Source organism: Lutra lutra, chromosome 2, assembly GCF_902655055.1.
Source record: "Lutra lutra chromosome 2, mLutLut1.2, whole genome shotgun sequence".
Lineage (NCBI taxonomy): Eukaryota > Metazoa > Chordata > Mammalia > Carnivora > Mustelidae > Lutra > Lutra lutra.
Genome location: NC_062279.1, coordinates 156,900,153 through 156,915,102, shown reverse-complemented (window position 1 = coordinate 156,915,102; position 14,950 = coordinate 156,900,153). Strand labels below are relative to the sequence as shown.

The 14,950-nt window shown below is 38.3% G+C and overlaps 1 pseudogene; it reads right to left on the bottom strand.

Moving 5' to 3' along the window:
* Window positions 1-2: 2 nt before the first annotated feature.
* On the bottom strand, window positions 3-13,110 carry LOC125094158 (60S ribosomal protein L7a-like; annotated as a pseudogene).
* Between the last annotated feature and the right edge of the window lie 1,840 nt (window positions 13,111-14,950).

Genomic DNA, 14,950 nt, shown 5'->3' with positions numbered 1-14,950 from the left:
TACTAAGCGGAGCCCCCACCCCCTAGGCCCCGCCCCGCGCCGCCCGGCACCGCCCACTGGCTGCGCGCGGGGCGTCCGCACCTCGCCGGGGAGAGGTGAGGCCCGGGCTGCCAGCGCCAGGCGGAGGCGGCAGCGGGCGGCGCGTTCCCGCGCGCCCTGGCTCGCGCCTTCGCTCCCACGCCCCGACAAAGTTTGCCGGAGGAAGGAGGTTCCCGGGCCCCCGCCCCCAGCTCCAGGGCCCGGGAGGTGCCCCAGGCTCTGAGCTGGCGGAGGAATGGGGAGAGGGCGCCTCTGAACGCGACTCATAAATAAATAGAGCTGCCAGTGCCTTTGCGGCAGCGTTTGCCACGATCCTGAAGGGGCTGTTCAGTGTGTTTGCAGCGCAGCAAGAGAGACCGAGAGATTGTGATTTAAAAAAAAAAACACCAAATAGATCTGCCTGCGTTCACAGACACACACATGTGTATTTTTGGGAGCTTAAAAGTTCAGAGTTTTTGCAAGTTTTCCTGCCTTCTCGCCAGCCTTCCCATCTCTGAGCCGCCCCCTTCCGTTTAACCCTTTCTCTATAGTCACACACTTAACACCAGGCTCAGTTGACGTCTTGGATATAAAATATGCTCGCAAAACCCTAAGGGCTTGAATATGTCTGTGTGATTTTACTCTCTTAGGAGAGAAAACTAAATCCCTAGCAACGCACGTTGTAACCAGAAGGTTTCCTTTATTTAGGGGAAGATCTGGATTCCCCCCCCCCCCCCACTATGTTTTGAAGAAGAATTTCCTTGTTTTCTCTTGTCTTTTTAGTGTGATGTGTGTCTGGCAAGTGCTATAACTCGCCTGCTCCCCACTGCTCTCCCAGCAAAAACCAATATCACTATGAAGTTGAAATGGTAACTAGAGAAGTCAGCTCCTTTTCTTGAATTTAAAGCACCTTATGTGGTTCTTCCTTGTCCCATTCCACCTTAGTAGGCTGTCACAGGAAGTAGTGCAAGCCCGCAGCTTAATGCCAGCTCATAGTGTGACAATTATTTGCGTCATTATCTATCACCCCTTTGAAAGCAAGAGGATCTGTCCAATTCAGTTTTGTATTTCCAACATCTAACAATATGCCTACCACATAGTCACATAGTCTGCACCCTGAAAATTAACCCCTTTTTTCCCTTAATATAAGAATGTACTCAATCTGAAACTTCACCAGTATCTCTTATTAACTGTTTTCCTATTTAAATTCCCAAAATGGCTTCTAAGGAGACTATCTCTATCTATTCAATTTCCCAGGTCTAGAAATCCTGAGCTATTCTGAGGACATTTCCAAAGACGGGAGACCTATTAGATAACCAAACTGGAACTCATTTTTAGTGCCATAGATTTACATTGGTCTGTTTTTTTAAAGATTTGAAAACATCTAACATTTATTAACTTATTTGTCCTTCTCAATTTTAGCTTAAAGTACTGTTATGTAACTTCTTTTTAAAATTAATTATTTTTGTTAACATATAATGTATTATTTGCCCCAGGGGTACAGGTCTGTGAATTGTCAGGCTTACATATTTCACAGCACTCACCATATCACATATACTCTCCAATGCCCCTAACCCAACTGTCCTCTCCTTACCCCCCCAACCCTCAGTTTGTTTTGTGAGATTAAGAGTCTCTTATGGTTTGTCTCCCTCCCAATCCCATCTTGTTTCATTTTTTCCTTCCCTAACCCGCCCCCCGCCAATTCCTCACATCAGACTATGTAACTTCTTTAAGAAGGAGAAAGTGGAAGGCATACTCACATTTTCTTGTAAGGATAAAGAGTTAAAGAATAAGTGCTTATGAATGACCAAGGATTCTTCCACCACCTTACCCCAAACCCAGTGAATTTTCTTTACTCTGTACCAGTAAATTATGTGGTTGATATATGTTTACTACCACACTAATTAATTTAATTTCATAACTCTGATACCTTGTCAGCAACAAGATGTGTTCATGTTCAGTTTTATCCACCACCAAGAATCATTGTTCTGTATTTTAATTGCAAAAATGTGTCTTGCATTCCAATATTTGCAAATAATGTTATTTATATTGTTGCACCAATGAAAGTCATAAACACGAGTTCGAGTTTGATTCTTTGTCTGGCTCACTTTCCATTTTGTGTAAAGCCAAAAAAAGAACTGAAAATACTATTTGTAGCAACATGCCTATTGGAGCACGTTTTTAAATTTGATGAAAATTTAAATAAAAAGATATGTCCAAGGATTTCATGAAGAAGAAAAAGAAGACTGCAACTAATTCCTGAGCAACATGGCACATGAATCTGTCCTATCAATTTTTCAGTTAATAAAGGGAAATTTATACATGAGTGACCAGGTTTCTCATTTCTAAAGCTATTATTTTAGTGTCCTCCAGTATTATTGTAGGGTAATTTTTTGAGGCCTTGCATGCTTCAGTACCATTAACTTCTAGGTCTTCATTTTCCTGGATTATGCTGCTCTCAAATGAGATCTGAATTTCTCTTTGACTGTGTTATACCCAACCTGAAGAAAGCCTTCTGTGGTGCCTCTTGTCACCACATGAGGTCTCCATAAATCCTGACCTGAATTAAACAGAAGTGGAAACCACTGGAGTCAACATTCAAGTCTCCTATTCTGTTGAGAAAAAAAAAAAAAAAATCCAGTTGCTACAATAATATAGAAAACAATTTAGACAATTATAACCGCATACAGTTAAAAAAATAAAAAGCAACCATTTTCTCAATTCACATTTTCTTTGGAAAAAGAAAAAAAAAAGCTTATGACATTGGGACATGTGGAGGAAGGGAATGAGATAAAGAATCAATGAAAAAGAGGTAAACATGAATGAAAAATGATAATAGTAACAACATTGGTCAAATTCATGAAGCTAACAGAATAATTACATATCTTTAACTGCCTTCATGCTACTATTTTCCATTGTTGCAAAATGTGCTCACATTAATTTTCTAATTTTTCTTACAATATCTTTGCATTTGAAGTACAGATATGGAACCCCAGAGTCATGGAGATTGAGATTTAACTAATTTTTTTTCCATGCATCCCAAGTGTCAAGCTGTTTAATAGAGTTAAAACCATAGTGAAACTGTGTAAGTTTGCTATTTTACTAGCATTCAGGTCTTTAGTCAGGTGTGATTAAATGGCAGAGCTGAAATCAGGACCTGAGTTCTCTGACCTCAAACTTCAATTGGTTCTCCTACACATAATTCTATCTAGAAACACCCCTGAAACTCTCAGGGATCAAGGAATCTATAATTCATTGGGAACTGTCACCATGATACAGGAGATGTTCACATCTCTGCACATGCTCTGTTTATGGTCATATAAGAAGAGGAGGGGAGAGCTATGGCCTGCAGCAGCAGCACCCCAATAATAATAATACTCAAATAGCTTGTGGAGTTGGCTTAAACTTTGAGATGATTCTCTAGGGCAGTGTTCTCAGAGTATGATTCCTGGACCAAAAGCATCAGGAACACCAGAGACTGTAGCTGGAAATGCAAATGTTCAGACCCCACGTCAGACCCACAGAATCAGAAACTCTGGGGGTGGAGGCCAGCAATCTGGTTCTAACAAGCCCTCCAAGTGGTTTTGATGCTCACTGAAATTTGAGAACCACTCTTTCTAGAGCTACTTTGTGGTTACATCTGAGCCACTTAAGTATAGAGAATTAAGCAGCACTGAGTGATGGACGGTGACTGCTGAGCAGGCTTAGGCTTCTCCTTGCTAGGCATTTGACAATTGCACGTTCCTGATAACCTCTAGGGGGCACCAAAATATTTTTATGTACAGCCCCACCAGAGCAACGAAAGCTTAGGCTCCTTTTGCAAAGAAACAGCCCAGAGAGGTGCAAAGAACTTCAATCTCAGCAAACTGCCCTAATTATCATGTCTTGGCCAGTTAAAAAAATTCACCATATTTTTTTTTCAGTTTAATATTATGTATTATGGGAATAATGATATCTACTGTTTGTGATTATGGTGAAGATTAAGACAGTATCCGTCAAACTGACCCATCACAGTGCCCAACATAGACTGAAGTGTTCATTAAATAAAAAGGAGTACCACTTCTTTCATCCTTACTACTGCCATTACTAGGTAAATATTTCTAAAACATTGTATTGCTATTGTGAGAATAGATCAGATATTTCCATTATTTATTATAATAATCAGGTAACTTCTTATCCTGAGCCCTGGGAAACCCTGGGGCTATACTTTAAGAGTTAAAAAAAAGAAAAAAAAAAAAAAAAAGACCATGCCCTGCCCAGGCCTACAGTTTTCCATGAGCAAAAGAGTTGAGATGGATACAGTTAGTTTCAAGACACTTCTATCCCATGATATACTTGAAGGTGTGAAGTTGGTTTTTCCATTGCCATAATAAAATAGCTTGTTGGTAGTTCGGTAAAATTAAAATGAAAAGTCTAAAACCTGGATCCTCTTCTAAGTGGAAAGGCCTGGGAAGCTTTGGATCTGTCCCTTAGCTTTTTCTGGCCATAGTTTTTCTCATTTATATATAATGTTGGGATTAGACCAGTTGAACCATAAATACTTCCCAGAGCTTAGTAATAATATACTTATTAAGTAATGTCTGGGTTCCAAATATTTAGCTCCTTTCATGCTCACAACAATCTGAGTTAGAGACTATTTCGATCCCCCATTTATACTTATGTAAACCTGAGTTCACAGGAACTTATTCAATTGGTCATGTTTTTAATAAATGGCAATAAATTAGAGTTCTGATCTGACACCCCAAATCTCATTCTACAAACAACACAATACACTGTTTCTCAAATTCTATCATTTAAGTATATAGTGTAATGACTTGTTCTATATGTAATTAAGACCAAAACGCTTTAGGGGAGGTAAAGTTGGAGTAGAGGCAGTTGAACAATAAATATACAATATACTTGGGCAAAACCAACAATGACAAAAAGAGTAAAAGGAATAGTTTATACCCAATAATGCAGGTTAAAAAAAAACACATTAACATTAAAGAGCCCAAAGGAAAATATACAGAAACATTTTAATGGTTTTATGAAGTTAAAATAAATTTGCAAGAATTTAGCCATCAAGGGAAAAGGAAATACTGTTGTATATGATTTTAAGTTGCCTGATCTTTTGACTCTACTAAGTCTAAAAATGTGTCTCCTGGATTTTCACAAAAGAAATAAAAATCTTCCTGTGTTACTTGGAAACGAAGGGAGAGAAACCCCTCACACCTTCTGCAGGCTTTTGCTAGTTTGAAAAAGTTGACCTTCCTGCAGCAGGGTCATAATATCAGGCTAAAATTACAAAGAATTTGTTCTAGTCTAACATAAACTCAAAATAAAATATTTCAAATCCCAAGGCTACATACTATAATTTAGATAATAATCAACTCTGATTAGCAGAGGCTAGTCATAACCACCATTAGAACATTGTAGTTCAAGGTACACGGCTGCCTGATGGCCAAAAAGGCATTTTCTCAGAGAAAGAGTCATATTAATATCTTACTTGGAGAGTTAACGAACTTTTCTGTAAAGAAACAGACAGTAAGTTTTTAGGCTTTGCAGGGCAATGGGCAAAATTAAGGATATTATACAGATTCCAATATAATAAAGAGAAAACAAATTTCCACAAATGTTTTACTGATGTAATTAATTATATAACAGTTGGTTACAATTATTTTTTGTAATATAGATCTACTTAATAGTAATTATGGAATTTTAGAGAGAATAACATTTCATTTAACTGGAGGTCCAAAGTAAGTATTTCCTATCATCAAATCCATTGCTAAGTTTAATATACAAAAATCATTTTTAGCTCACTGACAATACTAAACATGTGACAGGTCCAACTCGGCCTTAGTCCAAAAGGTGGTTTTTTGATGGGTGAAGTCGTAGTTTCCTAAAGGCGATGTTAAAATTCAAAGGGATGTTGTAAAGATAAAGGCTCTGAGTTCCAAAGTGGCTGCTCTGTGACAAGCAGTAAGTGTCTTCCTCAGTATTATCTACTGCTCTCTAGTTCTTCAGCTCTGAAATGCAATTCTGCAAAAACTTTTAAGAAAATTTAAACTCATTTCATTTAATATAAATGAATTAGAACACAATATGCTGCATATCCATTTCTTCTATGTGCTTTTCTGTTGAACCAGATGGTCCTCATATATAGAATGAAGATAAGAAGAAGTAACATTTATTAAGTATTTACTATGTGCAGGCATTATTCCAAGTGTTCTACTTTATATTCTCATTTCATCCTCCTTGAAAACAGTATTACCTAAGAGATGAGGAAGTTGAGGGACAGAAATGTTTAAGTAACTTCCCACATTACTGTGGGTATAAGGGAAATGAAGTCAGGAAAGGTTAAATAACTTGTGCAAGGTTGTTCAGTAGGAAAGGGTAGGGAGAGCTAAAATCTCAACCCAAGCAACCAGGGGTCAAAGCACTAGGCCTCTTAATAATTAATACATTCTAGGAATTTCACGATAATAAAATGAAAACTATGCATATGAAAGAACTACATAAACTGCAAAATACCATATTAATGTTCTTACTTGCACTGTGGCTATTTTAAATTGTAGATGGTGAATGCCAAAAACAACATACAAACATTTAGTAAAGAATACCTGGTGTGAATGTAATCTTACTTGGGCCAACCCTTTTATCTCCTTCTTTCCTTAGTAATGGGATTCTTTCATTTCTCTTTCATGACTTGGGATACAATGTCCTTATATAAAAAGTAATGAAACAAAAGGGATATTTTTACACTAAAATAACATGGAGATTCTATATTTTCTATGTAGATTTAGGAAAAATACTATGTAAAGAAGAATCTCTAAGCATAAAAATAGTTTAACTTTTTGAGAAGTATAATGCCTGAAGAAATAGAAATGCTACGTTAAGTGTTGTTAACTAGTCATATCTTGTGTAAGAAGAATCAGCTCAAAGCTATGTGTTCTTCTTTATGATGGTAAGATAACATAGCTGAAAAATAGTCTTATGTATGATTGCCCCAGCAATATAATGAAAAGTTGTGAAAATTAAATGTGAATTCTAATGCTGTTTTACCCACTGAGCCACCCAGGTGCCCCTCTAATGCTGTTTTAAGGAGCGTATCAAAATAAAGTAACTTTTAAAAGTGTGTTCATTCATTCCAAATTGCTTTATTTGGGGATAAATCTATTCAGAATTACAGGTATAACTCTTTCATGTGTGCATTCCTAAGTCTCACCTATATATTCCTCACCCTTAATATATTTGCCAGGGTCTTAATTTTAATTTTTATTTTTATTTTTCTTCCTTAAACTATTATATGTGGAAAATAAGAGATTATATATTATCCTATCTCAAAGAAGTTGTGGAGATTAAGTAAGTTAATACATAAAGCATTTGGAGACTTCCGGTTCTAAAACAAGAAGGTATCACGTATTCCCACTCCTCCTCTTTAAGTACAACTAAATGTCCTTGACGTAATTCCACAGGCAATGATCAAAGGGGTCCAGAGAGCTGGGAAGAAACGGAGCTGGATTGGCTGAGAAGCTCAGGAATTGAGGAATGACAGCACTTGAGTTTCCAGGTTTTTCCTTCTTTCTCACATAGTGCCAAGAAAGGACAAGTCTGTGAGAGACCTAGTGGGGAACCTGAACTCCTGTTCCCTACCTAGGACACCAGCTGGCTGAGATCCTCCTCCCAACTGCTGCTGCTCAGTCACTGGGACACCAGCAGGCAAGCTGATCCACCTCCAGGGAAGCACTTGTGGAACCCAGCATTTCCCTGCCTTCCGCTCAGTGGCATGAGAGACCCAGGCCTAGCGTCTTCTGGCTCTCCACTGTCCCATCATACCCACCCCATCCCCGAGTTGCTCCCCCCCACACCCCAGCAGAAGATGATCCAGGATATTACTTCAGCTCCTGCAGACAGCAGAATAGGGACTGAACAGAAGCCCCAGCAGCACCAAGATAGCAAACCAGACCAGAACTGCATCGCAAAGTCTCTGAAAACTAAAGTCCACATAAGTAGGCCAGGACCTACATGCTAAATCTAAACACAGTGACAACAAGCTAAAATAGAAGATTAAATAGGATCAAGATTCTCCTAACATAATGGAAATGTCCAGGCTGAAATAGGAAAAAATCACTCATCATACCAAGAACAGAGAAAACCACAATTTGAATGATAAAAGACAATTAACTGATGCCAATTAGATGGTGAAAGGGGATATCAAGACATTCCTAGGTGAAAAAATACTAAAATATTTTGTCTTGCCAGCAGACCGACCCTAAGGAAATGGCTAAAGGAAGTTCTTTAAGGAAAAAAGGAAACAATAAAGAAGGAATCTTGAAACATGGGGGGACCAAAGAAAAAACAACAAAGAGAGTAAAAATAGGGGTACAAACAGTATATTTTCCTTCTCCTCTTGTGCTTTCTAAATCATGTTGGAGGATTAAAGTGAAATCATCCCATTGTGTTATGTGATTCTCAGTGTTTGTAGAAGAAATATAGAAGACAATAGTATCATATACAGGTGAGAGTAAAGAGAAAGGGAGGTAAAGCTTCTGCACTTCAGTCAAACTGGTAAAATGTCAACATTACCAGACTGTGATAAGTTATGTTTAAACAATGTAATACCTAGAACCACAAGAAAAGTGTGCAAAGAGATATACTCAAAAACACTATAGAGATATCAAAATGGAGTTCTAAAACATGTTCAAATAACCCATAAAAAGCTAGAATAAAAAAAATAACAGAAAGGAAAACCACCAAAAACAAATTGAAAACAAAAAGAGAATGACAGACATAGGCTCTAACATATTTCAATGATTACATCAAATCTAAGTGATCTAAATGTAACAATGAATAGAACAGATTGGCAGAATGGATTGAAAATCATGACCCAACTATGTGCTGTCTGTCAGAGACTCACTTGAAGTATCACAAATAGGTAGGTGGAAAGTAAAAGGATGGAAAAATGTATACCATGCAAGCCTTAATCAAAAGAAGGTAGAAGTGACAATACACATATCAGATAAAGCAGATACCAGAGCACAGAAAATTACTAGGGACATTGTGTAGAGATAGAAGTGTCAGCCCACCAAGAAGACATAACATTCCAAAATATTTACACTAAATTATAGAGATGAACATACATTAGCAGTTGAGAGGGGTTGAGAAGGGTGAAGGACATATATGGGGGAGAGCAGATATGACTATAAAGAGGTAGTAAGAGATAGCCTTATGGAGATGGTTCAGTAAAGTATGTTGATTGTCTTGGTGGTTACATACACAAACCTACACATGTGTTAAAATTGCCTAAAGCTACACACACACACACACACACACACACACATATGCAGTATAATTGGTGAAATCTAATAAATTCTATGTATTGTACCAATGTCAATATTCTAGTTTTGATATTGTACTCTAGCTATGTAAGACCTTAATATTGGGGAGGCAGGGTGATGAGTCCATGGGACCTCCCTCTACATTTCTTTGCAACTTCTTATGAATTGGAAAAAAAAAAAACAAAACAGTTAAGAACCAAAAGTTACATACTGAATTATTGCATCTTGTATAACATTTTTGAAATCACAAGAAGAAAAACTGAAAGTCTTTATTCCTAAAGAGTATGTTGGGCTAAGGATTGCAGACAGACATACTGAAGGATGGAGAAGGGAAAGTTTGTAAGGGGTTTGGGCTATAGATTGTGAGAGAAAGAGAGAGAGGTGTGGACAATCCTGAGTGGGAAACTACTTACGGAGAAGGAGGAAAACCAGGGTATGCAGGTGACTAAAGGCAGTGATTGGAGGAAGGGAAGTAAGGCTAACTAGGAAGAATGTGAGGAATGTGTGTGTGTGTGTGTGTGCCTGTGCATGTGTGTGTGTCTGTGCATGTGTGTATGAGAAAAAGATATAACAAGGTGCGGGAAGGATTTCCAGAAGGGAGAAATGGTATTGGCCATTTTGAGTGGATGGTATGGGAACCAAAATTGTGCAGGGGAGATATAAAGGAAATGTGTGCACAAAGAGACAAACAGTAATCAGGAAAGATGTAATATAATAATGGAGGAAGAAGGGGACTGTCATTGTTGGCCCAACAGCTTTAGTGAGAAAGCTACTGTATCTAGAGGGCTATATGTTTAGAGGTTATTCCTGTAACTGTTCTCAATGAACTATGGGAACTTGTGAGGGGTCATTGAAGCCTACTGAGCCTTTGGCTCTATCTGTGAAATGATGAGATGATTTTTCTCATATCATCAAGCTGCAGCAGTCTATGATTTTATTGTCACTACATGGAACAAATAGGGAAAATGTGTTGAGAAGCTTTCTTTCTTCATTTTAACATCAATGATTAACAACAAAGACTGAAATGTCTTCAATGGTCTGTGGTTTTCACTTAGAAAAGCAAAAACTGGGCAAGTACTGTGGTTGCGTTGAGTTAGCAGAAACAACTAAAAAGAAGGAAAAACCTGAGTTGCTGAATATTTTAAGAGAACATTTCCTTGCATTAAAAACAATGGGTTTATGTTGCCAGAGAGAGTAATATTTAATTACACTTTCACAAATATTTCATCCCTTCACCCTCACAGTGACAAGGATGTCATTGTTCCCATTTTCAGTAAAGTAAATAGAAATTCATATAATTCCAGGATCTGTTTTAGATTGTAGAACTAAGAATAGGCAAAGCTGGGATGGCTATTCAGATGCCCTAATTTCTAGAGTGTTTGAACCACCTCTAAGCAGACTTGTCTGCACAAAAACAATGCTAGTCCATGAGGAGATATTCCTGTACATGCACTAGAACAACTAAAATAAAACATAGTGATAATATCAAACTTGGAAATAATGCAGAAAAATTAAATGCATGCATTGCTCATGAGATATACAATGGTACAGCTGCTCTAGAAAATAACATTTTCTCAAAAAAAAAAAAAAAACAAAACAAAACAACTAAATACTGACCATACCATCTAGCTATCACATTCCTTGATATTTAGCCCCCCAATATAAGAACATATCTCCACACAAGAGATAAGAGATGAGATAACTCCACATGTTTATACACAAATTTTTATGATAGCTTATTAGTAATAGCCAAGCCCTGTAAATAGCCAAATCATCTTCGACAAAAGGATTAAACAGTCATACATCCATACCATGGAATATTACTTCACAATAACAAGGATCATGCCATTGATACAGCATGGGTGGGTCTCAACGACACCAGGCTGAGTGAAAAAGCTAGTGTCAAAAGCCATATACCAATGGTTGAATTTAAGGAATGTTCTCAAAATGACAAAATTGGAGAGGTAGAGAAAAAATTAGTGCTGCCCACTGCTAGGGATATTTAGCAGGAGGAGAGGAATGTGACATTAAGGACAGCTCACAGGACCTTTTTCTGGCAATGAAATAGTTCTGTCTTTTTTCTTTTTTTAATTTATTTGTCAGAGAGAGAGAGAGAGAGAGAGAGCACAGGCAGACAGAGTGGCAGGCAGAGGCAGAGGGAGAAGTAGGCTCCCTGCTGAGCAAGGAGCCCGACCTGGGACTCGATCCCAGGACGCCGGGATCATGACTCCAGCCGAAGGCAGACACTTAACCACTGAGCCACCCAGGCGTCCCGAAATAGTTCAGTCTTGGATTGCAGTGGCGATTATACAAACCCACGTCACAGAGCTTTACACACACATTGTACCAAATGTGTACATGGATTTTGTTACCGTACCATATTGGTTTGATACTGTCTTGCAATTAAGATATAACCATTGAGGGAAACTGGGGTGAACAGTATGTAGGAGCTCTTTGCACTGTCCCTTGAAAATTCCTGTGAATTTATCATGTTTCAAAATAAAAAAGGTCAAAGCAGTGTCAATGTCTAGAAGGTAGTTATGGTATAATTGTTAACAATCCTTGCTATATCAACCTAGGTATACAACTTCATAGTTTTATGAACTTGGCTTAAATATTCTCTTTTTTTGTTATTACTCTCTAAACTGGGATCATCATAGTACCTAATTGAGACATTATTGTGATGACTAAGTGAATTAATTTAAGTAAATTGCTAAGAGTATGGCAGTGTTCATACAAAGTCCTCACTGAATGTCATCCATTATGAAAGATAAATTTTATATTATAGATATAATGATTCTTGTACATGTTATTGTTTTTCTTTTCTTTTCTTTTTTTTTTTTTGAAAGAGAACTTTTTATTGTTTTTATAAACAGAAAATTCAACAGTGTCCACTGAGCCCTGTTTGGTGGCCAGTTCCTTAGCCTTTTTCAACTTGGCAATCAAGCCACCCATTTTGCACCCAGAATGTTGCCTCCCCAGTGACAGCATATCTCATCATATCCATCATTATAATTGGGTCCTGATGGCTTCCACCAGCTTAGCCAGAGCTCCTTTGTCTTCTGAGTTAATCTGTGTGAAGGCGACAGTGGTACAGGTCTTCCTGTGGACCAGATGCCCCAAGCCTGACCTTCCCCTTGATAGTTCAGTAGGGAACCCCCATCTTCTGACACAGAGCAGGCAGGAAGACAATCACCTCTGTGGGCTCCACACCATGTGCAATCACTACCAGCTGAGCCTTCTTGTTTTCCACCAAGGTGGTGACAGTATTAACCCCAGCACTAAGGACAGGCGGCCTTGTAGTGGGGACCTCCTCTTAGCTGGCAGCTTTCTTCTCAGCCTGGGGCCAATAGTCTCTGCTTCTTCTCTTGCTATGTCTCTGGTCTATGTTATGAGCCAGCTCTGGTCTATGTTTATGAGCCAGCTTAAGCAGTTAGGTAACCGTTTGGCCGTCCAAGGCTTGGGCGAACTGGTGAACTGTGGGAGGCCCTTTTAGCTGTTTATAGGAAATAAACCTTTGCTGCTGCAGCCATTTGACAAAGTGGGTGAGGTCCCCTTTGGGCTGGATATCTTGTCAGACGTAAAAAATTCTTGGACCTTTTTTCCAACAGGGGAGTGACCAACTTCTTGGCCTCTGACTTCTTCATGACAGAGACTTCAGAGCCACTTTCTTCCCCTTCATCTTCTTTCCTTTGGCCTCTTGGATGGCTGGAGGAAAGAGCTGTTCGTTTTTGTAACAGCTAGAAAGCTCAGAGTTGAATATTGGGCATACCATTAGGTATCGTGTGTTTATTATGCATATTGAATGTGTGACAGTCTTCATGTAATTTTCCTGACGTTTTTACATATCAAACAGATATTCCTTTGCATTATATTGCTTTGCAATATGCTCTTATTCCATTGCATTTCGGAACTCCAGCTTATTGACCTATTCATTCCTTTCTATCTGGTTTTACTTTATAAATTTTGACACTCTTTTCTACTTTTTAAGGGGAGGGAGGGGGAGAGGGAGAGAGAGGATCTTAAGCAAGCTCAGCACCCCAACCCAGAGCCCAATTTGGGGCTCAACTGAACGACCTAAGCCCTGAGCCGAAATCGAGACTGTGTGGTTCAACCGACTAAACCACCCAGGCACCCCTTGACACTCTAAATAATTTTTTGAACTAATGTTAAGATCTTTATAACAAAGAATAAAAATCATAGGTGTTGTGAAAGGAGAAACTTCTTCAGTAAAAGCCTAGCTGCTTATACAACCATAACTATAACATTCAACACTTGTAGAAAATATATTACCATTGCAGTATTAAGGGATTATTATGTGACTTAGTTCAGAAAAATGCATATTGAGCCCTGTTTGGTACTTGCTACTGGTGTAGATGCTAGAGAGAGAGAGATAGAAAAGATATAAATCTTCCCCTTGGGGAGCCCATAGGCCAGCAGATAGATAATAGAAAAATAAGACATTAGAAATCACCAGATGTGTGTGGTGAGAAAAACATGTATAGCAGAATGACAAATGAAAAGCATAGTTCTGCCCTGTGATGTCAGGGAAAGACAGGACAATGAGTAGGGTTTGAAGGATTGAGAGGAATATTTCTGGTGCACAATTTGAGTGATTATAAATACAAACAACAATAAAACCATGACCAAATCTTTTATCCATAAGAAAATATATACCTCACATAACAATAATCTCTGAGGCAGAATGGCCCCAGAGCTGATAAAGCCAGTAGATAAGATATATACGTATGTGTGTGTGTATAGATACACACACACATATGTAAGATATATGTGTATATATCTTTATATATACACGTATATAAGATATATATACATATATGTGTGTGTGTGTATATAGTCCTGTGACTTTATATGGCCAAAGAAATGTGAGAAGTCAGGGTGCCTGGGTGGCTCAGTGGCTTAAAGCCTCTGCCTTTGGCTCAGGTCATGATCCCAGAGTCTTGAGATCGAGCTCTGCATCAGGATCTCTGCTCAGCAGGGAGCCTGCTTCCTCCTCTTTCTCTGCCTACTTGTGATCTCTGTCTGTCAAATAAATAAATAAAATCTTAAAAAAAGAAAGAAATGTGAGAAGTCATGGAGGTCACATTGTATGTCATGTTCAAGAGCCAGGAGGTAAATCTCTATGTACTCTTCTCCTTCTACTGTGATGATCACAAATATTTTTTGGTCAGTATGCTCAAACAGCCTGGTTCATGAAGTGAAGGTGACATGAAGAAGACTACGTAGCAGAGCCCAACTGATCCACAGTGGACATGAAGCATGAGTCAGAGAAGTAAATACTATTATGAATTTTCTGTAAGAGTTTTATGAATCGTGTTAAGATATATATGTATGTATACATCTTATATATATATGTATATAAGATATATATGTATATATGTGTGTATATATATGTATGTATATATATATATAGAGAGAGAAAGATTGATTTATTATAAGGAATTGATTCACACAATTATGGAGGCTGACAAGTCCAAGTCCCAAGATCTGCAGTCAGTAAGCTGGAGACCTGGGATTGCTGAGGGTGTGAGCTCCAGTCTGGAAGCCAACGGGCTCAAGACCCAGTAAGCACAGATGTTTCAGTTCAAGTCTGA